The sequence below is a fragment of the Calonectris borealis genome, chromosome 13 (genome assembly GCF_964195595.1).
Source record: "Calonectris borealis chromosome 13, bCalBor7.hap1.2, whole genome shotgun sequence".
Lineage (NCBI taxonomy): Eukaryota > Metazoa > Chordata > Aves > Procellariiformes > Procellariidae > Calonectris > Calonectris borealis.
Window position 1 is genome coordinate 10,670,702 of NC_134324.1, and position 22,879 is coordinate 10,693,580.

Genomic DNA, 22,879 nt, shown 5'->3' on the forward strand with positions numbered 1-22,879 from the left:
CTAAGCACAACAGAACTGCAGCAATACAAAACCTGAGAGAACAAGATTAGAAGGAAGCCCAGGTAATAAAGGGTCGTATCAGATAAAAAGCTGACCTTCACTTTGTTGCATCTGAATTTTTGCCAAAGGCAAAATTTGCAACGCCTTTTAGAAGAAAATGTAACATGTAATCTAACCCACAAGCTCTCCCAAATCAAAGGTCAATAATATCAATTGTACCTTTTTACATTGCCCCAAAAAAGCTGAATATACTGGATCTACTGAAGTGTCTAATATCAGCTAGAATCAAGAACAGCAGAAGCCAAATTTGAATGAAAATGTCTCATCTGGAAGTCACCAGATATTGGCTTCTTGTAATAGTATCAAAATACCTATAAGTAGAAGAAGCTTTTAATTCAATGCAGTAGTAAAGAGTTTAAATGAAATTTATTTCCAGGGAAAAAAAAACAAGCAAACCTCTGCTCAGCATAAAAAGCAACGGTCTTTGTAATGGAGCAGAAAGATTCATCCTCTTCTCTCTTTTCAAAGAAATAAAGCTCTGTAAATCATCGAATCATAGAATCATAGAATCATACAGGTTGGAAAAGACCTCTAAGATCATCATGTCCAACCGTCAACCCAACACACCATGCCCACTAAACCATGTCCCTAAGGGCCTCATCTACACGTCTTTTAAATACCTCCAGGGATGGTGACTCCACCACTTCCCTGGGCAGCCTCTTCCAAGGCCTGACCACTCTTTCAGTAAAGAAATTTCTCCTAATGTTCAATCTAAACCTCCCTTGGTGCAACTTGAGGCCATTTCCTCTTGTCCTATCGCTGTTACTTGGGAGAAGAGACCAACACCCACCTCGCTACAACCTCCTTTCAGGTAGTTGTAGAGAGCAATGAGGTCTCCCCTCAGCCTCCTCTTCTCCAGGCTAAACAACCCCAGTTCCCTCAGCCGCTCCTCACAAGACTTGTGCTCCAGGCCCTTCACCAGCTTCGTTGCCCTCCTCTGGACACGCTCCAGCACCTCCATGTCCTTCTTGTAGTGAGGGGCCCAAAACTGAACACAGTATTCGAGGTGCGGCCTCACCAGTGCCGAGTACAGGGGCACCATCACCTCCCTGCTCCTGCTGGCCACACTATTTCTGACACAGGCCAGGATAATGCTGAGTACATGAGTAATCTGCACCCTCTCAATGCTCTGATTGACTTGGCCTCGCTATCGGTAGGGAGCTGGACAAAGGAAGGGCGCAAAACGAACCTGAAACTCAGTAGTCCACTTCCAGGCACTACTGTTGGTACCAAAATAAAGCACTGGTAAATATTTAGCTCATCTGCTTTCACAGTGGACAAGCGACAGCTATTCTGCAGTCCATAAACTCTTAAAAAGACAAGAGAGAGAAACTACCCATCTGCACTGCTGAGCACAGACACAAATCAAGGGAGAATAATGAGGTCTGACTGCGTGTCTCAGGCATCATTTATTGAGCTGGGTACAAGTCAGAAGGACATGATTTCTCTGGTGACAGGCTTATCGTACCTAGGATCTTCTCTGTGGCAAAGCAGAGCACTGCAGAGATTCCCTGAAGACTTAAACCTAGACATTTTACGATTGAAGGCAGGGCCTGTACTTTCTTTGTTCTGCTCCACCCTAGTATCACCAGGTTGTACATACCTGGTGATAAAAAAGAAACTGGCAAACCTGTGGGTGTTATACGGAGGAAAAAGAAAAGGGATTAGCATTTCCAGCTTGCTTCTGTTCCCTAGAAACACTGGTTTCCTACTACCATTGCTTGGCAGAACACAGGAAACTTCATATAATGAAGCAACTAATGATGGGTCAACAATATGTGTAGCCTGAGGATAGGATCGGAACAGAGAAGGAACCTCAGATCAATCTCACAAGCATCAGAAATGGGTTGTGTAGACAAAGAAGCAATAAATATTATGTTTTGCTGGGTTTTTCCTTGCACTAATCCATACTGTTGTCTGGAAAAGAAAACTCCAAGTGTCCATTGTTTCCCCTTGGGTTTAATGAACAACTCTCATACCAGCTAAAAGTTTTCAGCATCACTCCACCGAAGCACGAGGACTGGACCCATTGTTCGCAGGCTTTTGTTCCTCCTCCATATACTTCCAAAATTGTGATGTTGCAAGAATTTTCCCCAACCAATTCCCATATAAATATTCCTTCAGCTGCAATTGCTTTAGAAAAATCCAAGACTATATATTTTTTTTTAATGTTATTTTTTCCTTTTTAGGATAGAACGAATGAGCACTAACCAGAAGCGATCAGAAGACACTATGGTTTGTCCGTATTAGCCAGGTCTATCTAAGGCTTTGGCACTTCATTTTAACTCTTAGCTTTTTGAAAGGTAAGTCTCAAACTGCTGCTGTATGGTTCAGTCTATACAGAAAGCAATCACACAATAAAGAATAAACCGCAAAGAGATATGGATAGAGTCTGAACATTTACAAAAAAAGGCTGGCCTCATTTTTTTTAGCCATCATGTTCTAAAAAAATTTGCTGCAAATAATAAGAGCGAAGTCACTGCCCTGCATAGTTTGGACTAGGTGCACAACCTGCTTAGACTTGGCTTCAGAGCATATCAGGAATAGGACATGGGCTGTTTTATGATGAGCATGTTTTCAATTCAAGGAAATTAACTTTTTTTTCCAAAAATTATCATCCTGCATCTGTATTTGAATCCACAAATGGTTCCTGATAGAATAACACGTTAAGTCATCAAACAAAACGCTCTTTGGCACTGGTAGCAGCAAGGCAGCGGCTGTTTCTAAGAGCAATTGTACATCAAACGAAAAAGCTGACAAGCTTCAAATTAACATTTAGCTACCTGACCAGGTTATCTTTTTCAGTAGCAAGAAATGTGGAGTCAGCAGGAATTTTTCTACCCAAAGTACACAGAAGGAAATGAACCTCTGCCTTTCAATTAATTATTTAATATACTTGATGCAACCCTTATGTTCACAATCTGTAGCTACACTGAGAAACATAAGCGATCCAAAACCTCCAAGGACCTTCATCGTTACAGAACATGCAGGAGGAACTTGTTGACAACAGCAGCAGTAATTTAAATCTGCTGGCACTTTCGGAGACAAATAGCTCTGTATAAAATCCAGCTGGAGGTGGCTTCCCTTCCTGTTGATCTCTGAACCCTGATGTCAGGACATCCTAACCTACATCGACTGGGTGATTAGCAGGGCAGTTGGTAAATCCTGTAGATGATCGCATGGAGCACACTAGGAGGTTAGTGGGGCTTTTTCTCTCCTGAAAGAAGCACGAAGCAATTCTACTGCAGCCATCACAGGGAGAAATGCTCCCCCAGAAACAACCTGTGTGGTTCTTCACAGCGTTTTTACTGCTAGACAGCAACCATGAATTTTTCATGGAAATAGTTACCCCCTCCAAAATTACAAATCTTTACTATCAAAATCTACAAGCAATAATGGGTCCGTGCTGTTAAGGCATTTCTTGTTTCTCCACCAGAAGGTTATTTTGTCATGAATTTTTAGACAAATTCTAACAAATCATTCCCACCCCTGCCAGGAGAGGAAAACCAAATGTTTTCCTTGAGCAGAACTTGCATAACAGCCTCCGCATCCTCTTTAATGCCATTTCTGGAATAAACATCTTTTTGAAGTTTGTTCTTTAATGGACTTGTCCAAATACTAGGAATCTCTCAAAGAACAAGAGAAGAGTCTGCCTTTTGAAACACTCACTGGCTACCTCTGCTGCCCATGCCAGCGCATTTGTCACTGATTCTTGTCCTACCTGTTCTTGAGAAGTCTCTCTCAAAGTAAACTTTGGCCACTTGGATCTGCTGCTCCCCAAATCTCTACAGAATCAAGGACTCGTTGACAAAACTAGCAACCACGCAGAGCGGTGGTGCAAAACACATCCCATCTCTACCTGCATCAAAGGAGGATGTGCTGCAGCAGTCTGAGACTTCACAAGTCTCCCGTCACCAGTGAGACCCCCCTGGGGTCTTGTCCTTGTGTGCAGACCTCTGTCTCCCTGCTCCCTACTACAGTGTTGCTCAAAACATCCTCCAAGATTGGTACCTATCAAAACACTTTTCTGGATTTTAAGGGACAAGATTAGTACATTAAAAATCAAGAGGCTTAAAGACAAGACTATGAAAATAAGATAAACCATCTTTGCTGTAATTTTTTAGATTAAGTCTACAGGAGCTTTTATGAAGCTAGTGGAAATCTTCTAGATGAACATTTAGTGCTCACCAATTTAAAATTCTTTTCTTTCTGCTCCCTCCTCAGTAATATTGCTCAAAAACCAATGCTGAAAATATTTGCCAGCAACGTAATGCAGCCTGTGAAAGGCACTGAAAAAGCTTCTATGCCTACAAGTAACAGCACAGCTCCGCAAGGCATATCACTTCTGCTCCTTATTGTATTTTTCCATGTTTTTAATTTAAATAGGCAGTAACCTTTATCACATGAAACCAAGATGGCAAAACATTAGATTTGGTATGTTTGCTGGGCCTGGACTGCCTCACTGTGAACTACAGGAAAAAGTGGTGCCTTGAGATTCCCCGAGTTTGAAATGGGAGCACCTGTGTTACTTGTCTCCCTGCTCCCAGCTTCAAGGGAAGCTTTGCCCCACGTCTTTTTTTCCATACAGCAGTCCACAGCAACCAAGTCAGGCGAGCAAACCCCTGCAGAAGTTTGCCCTAAATAACACGTAACTGTTGCCGGACAGCAGCAAGCATCTCACCAGCACGGCTACAAGAAATTGATCCTTACCCTAATACTTCTGCTTTCAAAATATTATAAACAACTGATAATCGAAACAAAATCTAAGTTAAAAGCCACACAGCCAAAACCTTGGGACCAACATTGCAACTGTGGACCAGCCTATGCTTCATTTCGCTTTTATGCAGTATTTCACCCCAAATTTTATGTCTGCCAGTAAACTTTTCAAAATAGAAAGCAGTATCATTTGTGTTTGTGCAATATCCAGCACCATGGGACCTTGCTGGTTGGAAGGTACAGAAACTGCACTGTTAAATGTGTGTTCAAGAACACAAATAAGTATTTTCTTGTTTGCAATAAGACTGAGGAAAACCTATAAGGTAAGTGCCTGAAGTTTGAGATCAGATAAAAGTTCTAGGAGCCACTATACATACCTAATTAGCAGAATGCACAGAAACACTGATCCACTGACACTTTACGAAACAGCAAGAAACTTCTGTGTTTGGGTGAGATTACCTAGAATCGGCACATCTGGAGGGCAGGGTAGGAGACCAATGCCATCCCATAGGCACTGGTGTGTTCCTAGAGACACCTGCAGTCTGGCGCGTGCTGCTGATTGCATGGGCTGGCAGGCAGCGGGGTGCAGGCAAACAAACACTTATCTGGCCCTTTCTTCCCCTTCATATAAGAGAGCAGAGACCTGGGTCCTTCCCTGCTCCAGAGGGAGGTTGTGCAGAGCTGGGGAGGCAATGTCTTCCTCACTTCCCAGAGACTTTAGCTGCATCAGTCTGCAGGGAAACGTTCAGAAAAAATGTCTCTGCTCAATGTCCAGCTCTGCAATGTCAATCTCAAATTACAAAGCATTTCTAATGCAGGATCATGGAAAAAGATGCAAAACCAGCTCAGTCCTGTAGTTGCAAGGAAGAAGAAATGCTGGCAATAATAGAAAGGCATCATCAGTATTATTGTGATAAAATGTTTGTAATTACTACACTGGCAATTTTTCCAAATGGGTTGGCTTAGAGACAGGTCTCTTCCACTCATTACTAAATTATTTTCTTTACAAAGGTCTAAGTGGCTCTGTTTTCCAGATTAATAGCCTGAAGCCACTTGGTTCAGAGCTTTAGTCCCCTGAGATTCACCTTGGACAGTAAAGAAATGAGACAGATGAACACTAAACTATTCTGTGTATGAACCCAGCAGTGGTTTGGCTGATGAGAACCCTTTAGGTAAAGTATCTTTCAATTTAAAGTAAAGACAGAGATGAACTGGGGCCAGGTAAAAGTTACAAGAAGTCAGAAGCAGTATTTGCTAACAAAGCATTTTAAACCAAGTAAACCTTCCTAAAGAGAATCTTGGGTTCACCTCATCTCACCTCATCTGGGAGAGCTGCCTTGCCAGGCAAATTAAGGGCAGTGGGTTGGTGTTGGCACTTTCCCAATCCAGCCAACCCAGCCACTGCCAGACTCCTGGGCTGCCCTCTCTCCCTTGCTTCCCCCAAGGAGCAGCATTTTTTTTATCCAAACATTTGCCCAGCATTTACTGACAACACTTACTTTTTTCTTGAAAGAGAGCACCTGCGCTCAGGGAGGGAAGCTCTTTGCAGCCACCTGCACATCTGGTGCGTGGTGACGCAGCGCTGCTGGCCAGGACCGAAGCAGGGGGAGGCCCTCAGGGAGCGGGGCGAGTATCTCACTCTCACGCGCTACCAGCTAGACGCAGGTTTCCATCAGCCTTCGCTAACACGGAAAAGGCCCTGAGCAGCACAGCAGGAACCAGCAAAGTTCAGCCCTTCTGGTAGCGGCTCCGAAGAGGATTTGAGGCCAGTGTACAGTGACGAGCTGGGAAAGTTTGCTCCGTCTGTGACTCAGGGTCTTGCTAGCATGTCTTCAGTGGGCTCTTTTCGAAGCACTCTGCACTTGTGGATGGCACCGAGCTGAACTGCTCACCAGGCAGGAGACTCAAATACACCAGGGAGACCTTTGGGGGAAGAGAGAAAGAGGGAGAGAGAAGGAGGAATCAAGAACAATGTTCATCCTTGAAATTTAAATCTGTCTGTGGCTTCCACACAGTACATTTCAAACGTCCCCATAAAATTAGTTCATTAGATAAAATCCTATTAATCGGATGACTTGGTCAGCTGTGGCTTACTCAAAATTTGTTGTGGTTTTAGTATTTTAGCATGAAACATAGTTCTGGGTAATTCAAACCTCACAACACCAAGCAAAAATTGCCCAGAATTAACAACTTCAAATGCAAGCAGCTTTTATCACACAAACAGCAGCAAGAGCTCACACCACTCTCCACTCCACTTTACTTGTTTATTTAGTCTGGTTTACGTCTGAATTTCTTCTCCGGGTTCAACTGATGCAAGCTCATGCTCATTTGAATAGCTCCTCTGCAAACACAACAAACCCGCTCCAGCTAGGAAGGTTTAATCCGTCACCAAAGTTTTTCAGCAATCAGACCCCTAAGCATTAACTTTGGTAATTAAAGTAGCATATCTGACAAATTAGCAGAATGGACTATAACAGCATATTTCTGTGCAACAGGGAGAATTTCTACCTTCTGCAGTCACCAGTGGACTATCAAAGCCAGTATAGCATGACACATGATGTTGCAGCATCCCCAGGCTAGAAAAGTAAGTAATCTGAGTCACCCACAAACAGAAACAAATTCAAAAGGTCATTAAAAAGTTACTAAACCTCACAAAATTAAATAAATACATTAATTAATTAAAACCTCTGTGAAACAGCAAAATTGAATTTTGCTGTAGTAGTATCATACGGCTTTGGAAATTGCCCTTCAGTAACCCAACTAAAACTTGGCATGTTTCCATCTCTGCTTATTCTCCCTGGTTATGTCTACAGCATCATCAGACACCTGTCTGAAACATCAGAAAGAAATGAAAAACAGGATGGAGAGATTCAAGAAAAATAAATACTAGTATCTAGCCTTCATCCTGTTCTTTTCATTCATGAATCTCAAACTCATTTATCCAAGACAGTGAATAGTATCCTTTTGCAAGCGTGAACTGTAGCCATGAGCCACTACACATATCATGGAACACAGCATGGCTGGCAAGGAGAGTCAGTCCAGCACGGGAGCCTAGGCCAAGGAAGAGCATGAGAGTTTGAGGAACTGAACAGCTCTTGCTCCAAAACATCACTGCTGCACAGCCTAAGAAAATAAATGACAAAACTCAACAGTGCACCCTATACACTCACACAGACCCCAGAGCACTGAAGCACCACCAGCCAAGGCTCATTCTGCTAAAGGCTGTACAGGCATCCAAGAAGGATGGAAATCTCTGCCCAAGAGTTTCCTGTGGATATCTAACACAATGCAGAAGTGCTAAATGAGTAGGAAGGAGGAGGAGAAGCAGGAGCAGTAAAAGGAAGGCCGTTAGCAGATGTGTGTTGCACACAGTGTCTGTGCCACCAAACCAGCCCCAAAGCAGGATCGGCACAGAAACAAGAGCATAGTGGAGGCACTGACATCTATAAGCATGGAACACAGGGGAAAGTTATGGAATGTAACTGATCTCAGCTAAACCACAGACCTACTGTCATGTCAATATACCAAGTACCAATCCATCGGTGCTCGTGGAAGAGGGGAGAAAGCCAAGCGTGAGGCACAGGAGACTTGCACAGTGTGTTCTTGTGTAAGAGGATCCTGTGGTGGAACAGCCATTGCCTGTTCTTGGCTCTGCATCACTGTCTGTTTCTAAGTACCACAAAACCTCTGTCTTTAAAAAGTCCTTTTTCCAAGAAAAGTGACTCTGAACTGGCAACTCTCCTTTACTAGGCCACTCTACAAATATGACATAATTTATACTGCATACAGATCACAAATCCCAGTGAAGACTTTGCTGTGCTACTAGTTTGAGGCCAAAGGCACTCACCTTGGTGACCATCTCTGCATGCGATAGCTACCAAGATCAGCCTACGAACAGACAACACAGCTGCAGCAACTGCTTTGAGGCTAAGACGAGTGACAAGCGCCCAGCCCTAAGCATCAGCATTGCACAATGCCTCCTCTTGTATCCCTTATAAAGTGACCTTTCAGGAATGCAATTTCCAGAGTGACTAGTCTTGCTGGTGACACACAGCTAGGGGAAACAGAGAATTTACAGTGATTAGAATAGATCAGATTTATGGACTAACAAGGCAGATGATGCAGTGAAGCAAGGAATGAAATGTAATGAGGCTAAGAAAAAATTAAACACATGCTATATTCCAGCCTAAACAGCAGTGTACAAATAGACAGGAAATACAATCTAAAACAATTCACATAACATTTAGTAGCATTATAAAAGAAAACCAGAAAAGATCTTGCAGCTGTTACAGACTTCATAATACAGAGTAAAAACCAATGGAAGGCCGTAAGGCAAGTTAAGAGGTACTGTTGAAACGTTTGTATGAAAAACACAAGAAGCCTTTCAATCTCAGGAGCACTTGTTGCCGCACTGAAAAACATGAGACTGCCAAACAGATTTCCAGAAGGTTCAAGTCCAATCATGAAAGGTTTCATAGATATCAGGTTATTTGGGCAACATTAACATTTGTGCAAAATGCAACCTACAGCTACATTAAATCATCCTTAAGCCTGTAGGATCTGATCACCTTTAGGTATGTGACAGATAAATGCAATAGGGAAGGTGTCTCCCAAAATGAAAAGGTGTAGCAGAGAATAAAACTGGCTTTGAGGAAAACAGGAATGAGAAGCCAAGAGTTTGAACTTGTCCCTGAAAAAGCCTTGGAGGTCTGTTACTCGTGGCTGAAGCATATTAGGGAAAATGTTGTGTCAAACGATATACTGGATTACCAAAACAATATTGCTGGGGGGAATATTGTGATAGATTTTAACGCGAAGAATTTCTTTACAGATAGGTACATCCTTAAGATTGTAAAATGTTCTTTATGCAGGATTATACTTCTACTCTGACAACATATACATACATGCTTAACTTTATATGTGTTGATTAATTAAAATCAACTGGGATAATCATGTGCTTCAATTTAACATGTCAAGCATTAAAAAAATCAAGTGGATTGGCATGTTGGTAGGTTTTCATCTCTCTTTGGTTCACTATATATTTTTTGCAGTTGTATTCAGGATAACGGGAAGAACTGCAACTCCCAGAAAGCGAAGAGATCATGTAAGATTTTAAAACACTATCAGAAGTAACAAAATTTTTCTAAACTATCCCTTTTACTTGAGAGCACTCATTTTTAAAGGCCCTCTGTACATACAACATTATAAAATATTCCCTCAAACACAGCAACTTATTAGCTGTATTCCTGACTAGTTTCTTAATTGGGCTCAGAAGTAAAATTATCACTCAGATGTTAGCAGTTTTGCTGTTCAACATCTAATCTATTTTGAAAGCTTAAACAAATTCTATAAATATTTAAATTAAATATAATCTGCATTTGCTTAGTGATTTTAATTAAGAATTAAGTTGCTGTTCCCCTGAAATGTGTGAATGCTTAAAGCCAGTGCCGTAGCGGGATAGTCAGGGCATTTAAGATTCTATACCATTATTAATACATTTTTCAGTGTACTGCAGGCCAAGTTTAGTGCTGTAGTTGAGCTGCTACACAACTACTCAGAATCATCTTTAAAAAAACCCAACAAACTACAAAAAAAATTGAAAACTTAACTCAATTTTAAACTGCTGTGACTGAGACACAGAATAGGGTTTTACTCTGGTTTTTTCCTTTTTTTTTTTTCTACTTTAAGCCCGGCTTCTCCAGACCTTCCTTCCACTGGCAAAACTCTGAGTCTATGATTTTGAGCCCACTGGATTTCTTCTGAGTCTGACAAAGGAGCCTCACAGAGATTTCTATGGCTTTAGGAAGAAAAGCCACCTATGCTGACTTCACACTATTCTTTTAAAACAAGGGAGTTACAATCCTTTTCAAGACAAATATTTATTCCTTGCAGAGGGTACAATATCTGAATCCTACCCATAGACTCCCCTGGTACTAAGTAAATCCAAGAAGACTGAAGGGTAGCCCATCCACCTCAGAGCATGTCCCTAGCACATTGAACCCACGCCTAGGATGCCTGTTTCAAACTGTGCGTGCGTGCAGGAGGCAGAAATGTCTGTGGTTACTGAACCAGGCTTCACCCGAGGGCACTGCGAGCTACAGGCTGTGTGTGGGAAACACAACCCGATGAGACGTGTGATGAAGCCGGCATGCAGCTGCCCACACTGCAAAAGGCGACCCTGCAGAACGGCGTCGTCAAACTGAACGTACCCTGAGCAACTCCTGTGTGTTACTGGTTACGGCAAAAACATGCACCTGCTTCCTCTGCAGGAAGGAAGAACCTTACACCCAGCATTTCCAACCCTACTGTAACACGGCCAGAGAAAAGACCTCCCATCACAAACATGTCTGAGAAGGAAAAAAATACATAAAAGATGCAAGACACTGGATAACAACAAATTAGATGCCTAAAATCCAGGACTGAGAACAAAACCATTACAGATATTTAATTAGAAAACTAGCTACTAAAGCAGACTGCAGTTGTTTAATAATAGTTTGTCAGTGAACTAATGTAATTAACTGTTGGACAGAAACGGGGACAATAGAGTGGTTACAGATCTTGGAAAGAAGTAACTAGAGAAGAATGAACTGCAAAGGTTATACATCGCAGACTCAACTGCAAGTCTTTTTCTTTTTCCCTCTTAGTCCACAAACAATTAAAAATGTTTCTTCTGTTTGTTCTAATCTTTGAAATTATGACTGTGTAGACTGCAGTTGCATTTTGACCACAACATAGACACTGTACTGGACAACTTTTTCTCTGCATGGCTCTGCGCAGCTCTGCACCTTGGTTTGAGGGACAGAGCCAGAGGCAGGGGGACAGGCTATGCCTGCCCCTTACCCCAGAACTGCTTAAATGGGATTGAACTGGGAACCAGCAAATAGAACCCAAAAAAAACCAAAATGAAAGAATATTTAAACCCAGTTTCAGTAATATTGGATGTTACTAACTAAAGCAAAGGAAAATTATTATTTTACAGAAAATGGCTTTCAGTTTTCCTTTGAATGGCTTCATGGCATGTAAGAAGATAGCTGCGTATTTCCAGAGGCCTGATTTAAAACCTCTAATTCATAACCAACAGCACACTTGGTGATCTAGAAAAAAACAACCCACCACAAAAACCCAGCCCAACACTCCACAACAGAGCAATTCCCACACACACATTCACAAGAGGGCAGAAGATTAACTATCATTTTGATGATATCTCTTTTGATGATATCTATTTTGATGAGACAGAGCACAATTTTGACACAGAACTGCATTTTCTCCAGTGGACACTAAGCAACTCAGAGTAGCACAGACCAAGAGAGCATTTTCAACCTGCCATCCATCTAACTTCAATCTGTTACGCCGATTCAACTGATGACATCCGAAGTCCCAAGGTATGAGCACATTGCTGTTTCCTCATTAAAAAGTCAGCAATTTCAGATATGTAGATTTTATAAAACACTCTTAGGAAAGAAAATAGAATAGAGCAGAGCAAATAGTGAATGATTAAGCTTTTTCGCAGCCAGAAAAAGCAGGCAATAACATTCTCCACCACACTCAAATTTTCATCCCATGGGAGTTGGCCCTGGGCTGAAAAACTGGGTGCAAAGTGGCAGGTTCCCTGCCACTAAGGTAAGGTACAGCAAACACATTAAACCCACAGCAATTCTACATGGCTTCAGCTTTGCCCTCTGTCATTTTCGTTTTTACTGCCGTCCTTTGCACAGAGAACAAGACAGATGCAAGCATCGCCTTTCGTTCTGTCCCTGAGATGCTTCTCCTCTGACATTGTCTCCAATTAGCATTCCTGTTTGTTATCCAATATATCACTTGTAATAATCTTAGTGCAGTCAACCAGTTCCTCCCCAAATGGGAGGAAGGTTAATGATGCTTTCTGTTACTGTTACTATATGCCTTGCATAAGAAAGGGAATGGATTTCTTAAATAACAGGAGTCAGCATTCCTTTCCTGAAATGCCTTACAGCAGAAGACATCCCTTCTTCACCAGTGAGGCCCAACCGGACTGCCCACATTTTACCAGGTCAGGAGTTGCTTTCTGCCCCCGACACACAAGTACTCTGTGGCCAACAGAGAAGTGGCCCAAGTGTTTTTAGTCTAGATCCTTTTCTGTAACAGAGTAAAAAATTCTCCCTTGAAAAGATGGAGCCAAATCCACCAGTGACAAAGCTATTTGCATTGGTGCGCTGCCAGGGTTGTTTTCTCCCTTCCCCTACACCAGATACTCAGCCCAACACCTCAGCCCATGAACCACACACCGCCCCCAGCCCTGGGATCGGGGTGGGTGGAGGGACGGGGAGCTGCTGGAGTCAGGAAGAGTGAGAGAGGCGGCAGCTCCCCACTTCACCTCCAAAGCAATGCGTGCTAAACCCAACTTGGGCATTTAAAGAGCAGAAAACATTAGAGGGAACACTATGCAAAGCAGAAGTATGATCTAAATAGAAGGCTGACCTAGGAGCCACTGACTGCAATCAAACCATTTTCATTTAAGTAACTGATGTTAACCCTGTTGTATAATCCTAGTTACCTGTTAATCTCCCCCCAAACAAAAAACTGATTCTGATTGTCTGGTAACCGTTACCACTGGTTGTGTCATTACAGTAACTTCAAATTTTTTTTATGCTAATAGCACACCATGGTTAGCAACTATTCCTTTTCTTAATTTTTACATTTCTTATTTACTAGATGATTAATTTTACCTGCAATTTGTGTTAAACTGCTTTCGGATCAAAGCTGGAATTCAATTACCAATACAGAAAAAAAGTATTTTAATAGGTGCACTGGCTACAAAAGAAAACATCAAACATGACTTGCATTTAAATGAGTCATCATATGAAGAAAATTATCTCCATAATTAGTGACTTGAGCCAATTGTTGCTGATCATAATACAATCAAAAGGCTAGAAAAGACCTCACCTCACGTACAGCTCTGCCTAAGAAAGGATTGATGACAGCTGCTCTTCTGAACTAAAACAGTTTGCAATTAAGCATAATTTCATGTGTTTAGCCAGAGAATTCACTGGGTTGTAGCTTTCTTTACATGTTAATAGGAAAAGTCTACTGCTTAAATATTGGTTTTATGTAAATTTAAGATATTATGATGGGTTTAAATCTTAATATAGAAATGATGAGAAGTCATTTTAATTTCTGAAGGGGATTATTTCAAATGTTTTGATTTCAAATAGAAATACCAGGTTTAAGTTAAAAAGACAAAAAAGAAAACCAACAAAAAACCCACAACACTTCACGCCCCCTGGAGATGGAACTGATCTGAAAGATGCTATCAACAAGAGCGAGCACAGGGCAGATCCAGAAACTTACTCCTCAACGGCACCGAAGCAGATGGGGCAGGAAATGTAGTCCAGCACCCCCACACAACCAATTCACGGGAGCAAAGGGTCTTATCCAAATTAGGACACAGTGCCTGGGCTGAGCAGGATGTTGGGCACAACTCAGCTCATCATCAGGCTCAAACACCCACTCCTTCAGTCTCTCTTTTTCACTGGATCCCACTGACCCGCTTGCCAATGTGGGAAAACTCTCCACATGCTACTTGCCCTGGCGATTTTGCCATGTCAGTTTTGCTCAGCATCACAAACGTGACCCATGCTGGCCTCAGGAGGGTCCAGATGCTCAGCAAGGCTCACCCCCACACACCAGGATGTCATCCCTCTGACTAGCAGTGAAGCCCGTAGGCCAGCAGATGCAGGGCAGCCCAGGAGAGAGCTCCTCACAGCCCCATCCAGCAAAGCACCCCCCCTGCTCAGGTCTGAGCATGCAAACCATCCCACAAACCTGCCAGTGGGCTCGCCCACGTGCCCAGCTGAACCCAAGCCCTGCAACAAAGACATCTGTGAGCTCAGCTCCCTCGTGCTATGGCCATGGTGCAAGCAGCTGCCGTCCTGCAAGGTCTGGCTTAAGCTTCAAGCTTTAGTTCAAACAGGAATTAATTCAGTGAAGCCCTTAAAGATCCCTCTTGGCTTTAGAATCTCTTAAAGCAAGCATAAATCACTAGCGTTTTGTCTTGGCACCAGGCTTTATACTTACTTTGTGTTACCATGAACAACTGCCAAAAGGGAAGAGAGAGGAACTCAGGTCCATTAGCCATACTTTATTTTTTCATGATCTTCCCAGAAGTCATTGCCCACACTGTTCTGATGCATCTTTGCAGTCCTCATCCAAGTTGCTGAAAGCCCTCGCTGCAGCTCTGGGATATCTACAGCCTTTAATCCTATAGTACAGCAAAAAAAGAGCTGAACCTCCAAACAGTATCACCAGGAAAGAACAAATTCCATGTTAGTTTGCTGTTTTCTTCACAGAATGACATGCACTGCCCAAGCTGCAGGCATCATATAAGGTACTGATTCTGAATGTATGCAAAATGAAGGAAGTGGCATTTCTATCAGCAGGAAACATTTGGGTCAAATTTAGGACAACTGTTTAGGAATGATCAAGTGTACTTACCCCAAGAGTTCATAGCCACAAGTCTAATTTTGTCACCATCTAAAAGATATTGAGCCATTTCTACTACAATGGGTGTGCTTATTTCTGTCCCTTCAGGTGTGACTCACCAAAATAATTGGCCGAGTGCTCACAGAGGGGTGAAGAAACACACACCAGGCCCTCCGTTATAGCCACTGCCTTCGCAAAATGCTTATTTAACGTTTAAAGACTATGAGACTATACTTTGCACTGTTAGCTTTAAGACCTAAGACAGGAAAAGTGCAGCTTATTTCATTTAGTTATTAGTCTTTCAAGATAGTCTCAGAGAAAGTTTTTTAAGAACACTAAGCAATAACAACTAATAATACCTGAGTCACTGGGCTAGCTTGGTTTTAGACGTTAAGGGGTTCTCTGGATTCTCCCATTTATTAGTCGTCTTCTTCAGATTAGAACATTATTTTTATAATTACAGTTGTGAAATAAGTATCTTATGAGGGTTTTCTCCTTTAATGTAGGGTTCCAAAGTGATTAACGTTGAAAATTATGAAGCCTTAAAATTTGAGTTTCCTCTGGGAAATACTATTACTGCAAAGTCTGTACCAATGAATAATATTTAAAACTCATGGAAATACATTTCTTGTGGGGCAGGCAAAACGCTGCAGTCCCTAATGATCCGTGCCACAGGACTAAGAACTGAGCAGCTGCAACTTCCAGCAAAGTTCTGAACATCACCAACTTGGGAATTAAAAACTCTCCTAAACTCATTATGGCCAAGACTTTGAGTGAGAGCACAATGGGCATCTCTTTCCCTGAAATGTGCCATTACCTTCCACATGATTTGCTCATATAAAATTCTGCTTTCTATGTTTTAAGATTCCTGCAATCCTTTTACATGAATTGCATGTAATTGTGACAAATACAACAAAAAAGCGTCACAGAACTCATTTACCTTTCCCAATCATTTTCTAATGAGTAATTTTGCAGGCACATAGTATCTGCTCCGCAGCACGGGCCACTCAAACGCAGTGTTTGAACAGCCACAATCCAGCACTTTGAAAAGCCATCACCCCAGTCCCCACGCCTGCATTCAGTCCAAAATACAATGTTTATTTAAAGGTTTTGCACAATTTCAGAAGGCTGCAAAATGTCGCACAGATAAGCCACACTGCAGAGGGAACGGAGCCAGGGAAAGGGCAGGCACTGGGGAAAAGGACTGCCTCCATACGACATCTACCACGGCCTAACAAACGCTGCATGCTTGGCAGGTTTATTGGTGTAAAAAAGGAGTTAAGAGCAGCCTTAAGAGCCATAGGAGCTGCCTAATGCTTGAATTTTACATCTGGATTTACTGATGTTCTAAATGTCCACATCATTATGAGTCTCACAAAACTCACATTCTGTAATCAAACAACCAAGTGGAAATTTCAATTTTTGTAGATACGGGAGCAGGGGGAGGAGGTTATTCCCCATGGCTGAGAACCAACAACTGAAAATAATATGATCCTAAAATAAATAAAACTTACAGAAGTAGTTAAAAGAACCATTAAAAATCCCTCAATGCAAAGGTGCCGAGTCATGTTTTTTGAGTGTGTGCCAAGACTGCACTGCTCGGAAAACAGATGAACTCTTTAAAAAAAGATCTTTCATAACTCTTCTGAAAAAAATTTTTATTTCCATTCGCTTGAGAAAATTCCCACTATGGACAATTGAGAATCACACATCTAATGCTACACTGTGTTATGACAAAGCTGGTCCTACCTAATGCCTGGTCAGAATCCCTAATGGACATCAATTATTATACAAGGAGATGAATTAAACATGAAGATTATTTATTTCCATAATACATTTTAAATATGTATTTACTTGCATGTGATGAAAATTTTATTGTTTTTGCTTGGGAGATAAAAAGGACAGGATGCCTAGTGTTAAAATGAATTTTTTAATTGGACTTTAATGAACCTTGTCAAACCTTTTGATGCAGCTTTCTCACTTTTAAAGATCACTCAGTCCCTATCTAAAGAATGAGCCTGCATTAAGATTTAAAGGTCTCCCTTTTAGTGGTGGGGCTGTGCATGCTGGGTCTTAACTTCAACCAGAGGCAAAATATTTTTCTTTTCAAAATTAAGAACAATCAACACATTAGCCAAATGGAATTATTTTATATTATTTCATTTGTGAGGGAAAGCACTTAGGAAAAAGTAAAAAAAAAAAAACAACCAAAACACTGCCAGTTGTTAGCAGATTAAAAGCAATAGCAAATTCTACATTCCAGAAGTATTTTTTTCCCTAAAGTTTCCCCTTGAAAAAAATGATTAGTTTTGCTTTTCAAAAAGAGATCACATTTTGACCAGTCTTCTGTGACCAAGGTTATGAAAAATGCCTTAAAACTGCCAGTACATTTATGCTATCCACATTGCCAGGAAAGCTGTTACCAGATTTTTTTTAATGCAAACATTACTATAGCAAAGAAATATTTCATGTGATTCAAGTAGAAAACAGTTTCAGACTACACTGAAAGTGTGCATATGCCAATGTCAGTGAAGGCAAAGAGGACAGTGTGGAGGACAGAGGACATCTCATCTGTGCTCTTCTTGGTTCAGTGTCTCCTCTGGGCTGCAATGGGTCCCTAAGCACTGCAGCGGGGCTCCCATAATAGCCCCAAATATTCTTAACAATAAGGCAGACGTGGCTTCCTAGTTTCACAGGCCTTTTGGAAACATTTTCTTCCTCTTAATGTCAACCTTTTCCTCTTATATATGTCTCTTCCTTTTGCTTCAAGGAGGCTTTTATAGCCACTGCGTCTCGTTTTATGGATCTGAAATGCCAAATCAGGCTACGACACTGCAATGAATTATTCCCATCAGTCCCATATTACAGACTCAGGAATTCAGATTCCCATCATCATCAGTAGTTCCAAAATTAATGAATATAGTTTGTGAGCAATCCTCAGTTCAATTTCATTACCTTACACCAAACTTGAGATAGGGAAAACCAGAGCTTCACTCCAGAAAACAGTGTAGTATGCATCAATTTACAGGAGCATTCGTAACCCGAGGTTGGGCAACCATTTGCTCTTGTGCCTCTGGGGTATCAAAGGCTTCTTTCACAGAAAAGACCTTTTCATTTATGTCGTATTCCTATTCTTTTCACAAAAGGTCCCCCAAAGAAATATAAAAACCTCATTTAATTACATACCTAGCCCTAAAAGCCCCTTACTGCTTTGCAGAAATAAAAATTTCCTGGATGTTAAATAGGAACATCATTCCAAAAGAAAAATAATGGCACGGATAAAACTTTATTCATGAAGAAAACCAGAACTTCATTTAGTATTTTAAAGACTTCATTAACAAAATGCTCTGTGGGTATCTACAAATGTTAAATTAAGATCAAGACCTTAAGCAGTTTGTTAGACAGATGAGCACATCAAAGCATTTCAAAAAGAACCTGAGACTTGAAAAGCTGTCAGAGATCAGAAATGAGAAGAAATAAAGACTAATGAAGTAACTGCAATGCCTGGAGAAATGTCTAGAATACGTTTTCCTTTACGTTATCATCCTCGGACCTTAAGAGGAATAAAAATGAGGCTGAATTCAATTCATGAGGCTGAATTCACTTCATAACGTCCGATATTTTATTACACAGAGGTGCAGATTTCTATAAAAACCTGTTCTTCCTTTTTTAATCTCCTCTTCACTCTATACCTGAAAGATCTCTTTGCTGCTATTTCCAAATTATTTGTCACACTGGGAAATAGAGGAGAAAATACTGCACACATTCCCATAAACCCGCTGAAAAGATGCTGTAAGGCCTGGCGCAATCCCTGGGCCAGCTCCAGCTGCTCACTGCAGCCCCTGCACCTCCGCATTTGCGGATATACCCACACAGGGAGTTACTCCCAAGTGTTGCAACCAGCAGCCTATAACCTATAATGGCCTACATATATCTATATATGTAGACATTAATGGCCATAGCTAGGCATAGAGATCAATCAGAAAGGTCTTCAGGTATGTTGTTGGCGATGGAGCGGACTAAGGCAATTAGGCATCAGATAGATGCACAGATATGCCAAGCTGTATCCCAGAGGAGATCCTCCTCCTCTGTGGACTGCAGCACAGCTCAAGGTCTCCTGTCTTCACTAGCTAAATTGAATGGTGAGGCAGGGAGAAAATAGCCTACTTACTACGAGTAATTCAATGCAATTTCATGTAAATAAATCTCTATAAATAGCCAGAACAAATAAATCAAACTTTTATTCATCTGTAACCTAAGGCTCAAAAAACAACACAACACCCTCATGGTGCAACGTCTTCATGCTTCAGACATTAGCTGTGGCAAACAAGTACCCACTCTGGCATACAGCATGATACAACTCTGTATGTGCACCTCTCCACCAGCAAAAGCAGGTGTATGAAGAAGTCCAACAAAAACATGTCTATTTATTTTTGACAGTAAAAAATTTTTTGGAGGAAAGAAGCCAAGTTAGCAATTGACCCCAACTCTAAAACAGCAGACAGTGCATGAGCTGTGTAGTCATCCTTTTACCTCCTCTGCGAGCTTATAAACAAATGGGTATACGCTGTTACAATAGTTCCCTTAAGTTTTCAAAATATTTTTTGTACCCATAATGATTTATAATGAATGTCCATTTTTATCTTGTGTAACAAATGCTGAGTTTGTGGTTTGCGTGCTAATTCTTTCAGAGCAGCAAGGTTTGAACCCCACAAGGAAAGGACTAAATCTGCTGTGAGCATTGGCATTAATCCCTCTGACTTCCCAAAATCTAGTCTCAATCCTGCCTCTGGGTATTCATTGCTGTGTTAGCCCCCAACACAACCTGAATTTTAAATGTACTTGCTGTGATGTTTTAGTTGCTTATTTTATTAAGTGCAATGCTTTCCAAAATACGATGTTTTTTGATGCATGATTATTTGAAAAACCTGCTCTTAAAAGTTAAATCAACAAAACAATACATTTCATTTAGCACAGACCATTTGGGAACACTACTGGAGGTGCATATAAAAGTGTTCATTTCTAGAGACGTGTATTGTACCCACGTCTGACTGCAACAGTGAATGCATTGCTCTCAGGAAAATTGCCATGGTCAGACCTTGAACTCATTTCAGCGAGGGGGGCTGCAAACTCCCAGGTGCCAGGGAGGAAACCTCCTGGAGCTGAGGGAGCCTTGGCCACGTGTCCTGGTTTGCAGACTTGGTGCCACCACTCCAATTTCCTTGCTGGGTTGGATTTATCAGCCTGTGGCCCCAGGAAGGAAAGTCCCTGCACCCCAGAAGACAAGTTTTCATGGCCCAAATCCAGTTCTTCAGGCCCTGGAGCCTCAGCACAGAGGAGCAGAGAAGGTGGCGTTCACCTTTGATGTGGGAAAGAAAAAGAAATATTGTGCAGGATGAAGATGATCCCTTTGCCACCAGTGGGAATTCATCATCATAGTCACGCGTGGCAGCTGCATAGGCACTTCCGCACCGCCACCTCCCCCTGCAAGGGTTTCACAAAGAGACTCATACCTGTTTTCAGGGGCATGTTGATAGATAAGATACTGCTAAACTCATCTTCCCTCCAGTGGAGCACAGGCAGTGTTCTCAATTACCACAAAGTGTATTTTTTACCTTAATGCTTGGTAAAGCATAAAGCAAACAAACACTGTCAGAAGCAAAAATACAGTCGCAGACCAGTGTTGTTGCCAGTTGGAAATTACGTGATAAGCTGCCTGCAAGCTCATTACCACCTGGCTTCCAAAATAAATTAGAAATTTTCAGAAACAGAAAAATGAATAATCAAGGAAATTCTATAATGTCATTTACTGAGGTAATAGCATTATAAAACAATCTTTGCTGCTGCTGCAGATTGACTTTAGCCACAGAATTTATTAACCACTGATAAACGTCAATCATGTTTTTCCTTCCCAAGCAAAGCAAACCTCTTTCTGCTCACCCTATGCCCCTTAGTGGCTCACTAACATTGTGCTTAATGCTAGGGATGAAAAGAATAATGGGATTCAAAATACAGTATTGTTTCTAAACCTTAATAAAAGGAAAGTCACCGAGTACAAACCTGGGTAATTACTTCTACTTAGAAGAAAATTATTCAGGCAGTTCCCCAGTTTAAAGCACTCAGAGAAAAAAAAGTTATGCTAGGGCTTGTTTTTATAATTGGGCTGTTTTACTTGTGTACGTGACTAAATAAATAACCTCTGCAAACAAGAAAACAGGATCCATACTGGATGGATGCAGCTATCGCTCGTTACTTTCAACTGTATTTTACTGTATTTTTATCAATATCTCAATCTTTAATTTAAAATTATATCTTTCACTGGTAGTCCCAGAAAGCTTTTCAGTTATATGAAAGTTATTCTTAGTTTGCAGAGTATCACTGAGGTTAATAATATCAAAGAAATGTCTCTCGGTATCCTAAGAAAAAAAATTCTTAGTAAGGAGTACTAGGTAGCAGTAAGTAAATTATTTGTTTGCAAAATATGTGATATTGCAGTTGACAAGAAGTAATAGATGAGTAAAACTTTATTGAAGTTGGAATGATATCAATAGATATATTTGAACATTGCCTTTGGGGACAAATCTCCATAACTAGGTAATAGCTGTGATCGCTTCCCAAAGGAGTAAAGTATGTTCTTTGCCTGATCATACCCACCTCAGGAAAGGATGACCCCAACACAGCACTGATTTGAGAGCGATCGAGGTGTCCTGGGTGCGGGTCACTGGTATACAAACTGCCAATATGCAGATGAGGTGAGGCACTGAAAAAATCCCAGTCTCAGATTTCCATACCTCAAAGCAAGGTGTTATTCGGACAAATCTGATCATAAAGCAGATGGCAGGTGTGATCGTGTTGTTCCGTGCTTACAGAGCATTTATCACTAACTACTAGACATTACTGCAAAAGTTGGCTTTACTGTTATGAGAAGTACAGTGGAAGACTTCTGTTTTAAATGCTGTCTGTGACATTTAACCAGTTTCCATGTATTGTTCCACAACCGACTGTTACTTAGAGGATCAGCGGGTTTATTTGCTAAAAGAAAGCTGCACGTGGGGACACTCTGGAGTCAGCATGATCTGCAGGGTCTCAGCATTTCTTTACAGTCACACACTTCAAATAATCACATTTCTCCCTGCTGCCAAGCACTGCCAGAGCCACAGCTGGGAGGTATCTGGTGGTACTTCACAAGCAAGCAAGGGCCATCTTCAGCTGCATAGTTTTGGCACCTGGTCTCTTTAGGAGAAAGTTCTCTCATTTCTCCCTTTCAGCATTTCTGCTTTACTCCTTTGGCCATTTTTCTCTTTTCCCAGCCTCCTCTGCTCTACCCAGCAAGATGAATCAGACACTCCACTAGATGCACCTTACAATGCCACAAAGGCACCCCAAAAATGGTTGAGCTCACTATTTGCCTATCTCAGGAAATCCTCTGCTATCTAAAACAGTCTCTACAACAGCTCTGACTCTAACCACCTCTTGGATGCTACTCCAGGGTTCATGCTTAAGGCTCTCTGATCTCCAAGGGAGTCCCACCTGGCCTCCTTGGTTTAGTTAGTTGGTTCAAACTACAGCCGCCATCAGACGTGCAAGAGTTGCCAAGTGGTTTGGGATCAAAGAGCCCCAAAGACTGTTTATAGCATTAGCAGAG

The 22,879-nt window shown here is 41.5% G+C and overlaps 1 protein-coding gene across 2 annotated transcripts in view; it reads right to left on the minus strand.

Moving 5' to 3' along the window:
* The window catches only part of LOC142087659 (5-hydroxytryptamine receptor 2C-like), a 107,646-nt gene extending 92,531 nt beyond the window's left edge, over positions 1 to 15,115 (minus strand). For both annotated transcript variants that reach the window (XR_012675552.1, XM_075162110.1), the window contains exons 1-2: positions 14,830 to 15,115; positions 6,276 to 6,699 (exon numbers count right to left, since the gene is read on the minus strand). The gene's annotated coding sequence lies outside the window, so the exon portion shown is untranslated. The remainder of the gene's footprint in view (positions 1 to 6,275; positions 6,700 to 14,829) is intronic.
* Between the last annotated feature and the right edge of the window lie 7,764 nt (positions 15,116 to 22,879).